This window comes from Microtus ochrogaster, unplaced genomic scaffold (genome assembly GCF_000317375.1).
Source record: "Microtus ochrogaster isolate Prairie Vole_2 unplaced genomic scaffold, MicOch1.0 UNK6, whole genome shotgun sequence".
NCBI lineage: Eukaryota > Metazoa > Chordata > Mammalia > Rodentia > Cricetidae > Microtus > Microtus ochrogaster.
The window spans coordinates 13,942,456-13,942,664 of record NW_004949104.1 but is presented as its reverse complement, the minus strand read 5'-3'; positions in this window follow the sequence as shown (position 1 = coordinate 13,942,664).

Below are 209 nucleotides of genomic sequence, written 5' to 3'. Positions count from 1 at the left end.
AAGTGACTCGTGACCAATGGGGGAGGGCCCAGCCCATGGTGGGTGATGCCATCTGGGCTGGTGGTCCTAGGTTCTGTAAGAAAGCAAGATGAGAAAGCCACGAAGAGCAAGCAGCAAGCAGCATCCCTCTGTAGCCTCTGCATCAGCTCCTGCCTCCAGGACCCTGCCCTGTTTAGGTTCCTGCCCAGACGTCCTTCTGTGATAAACAG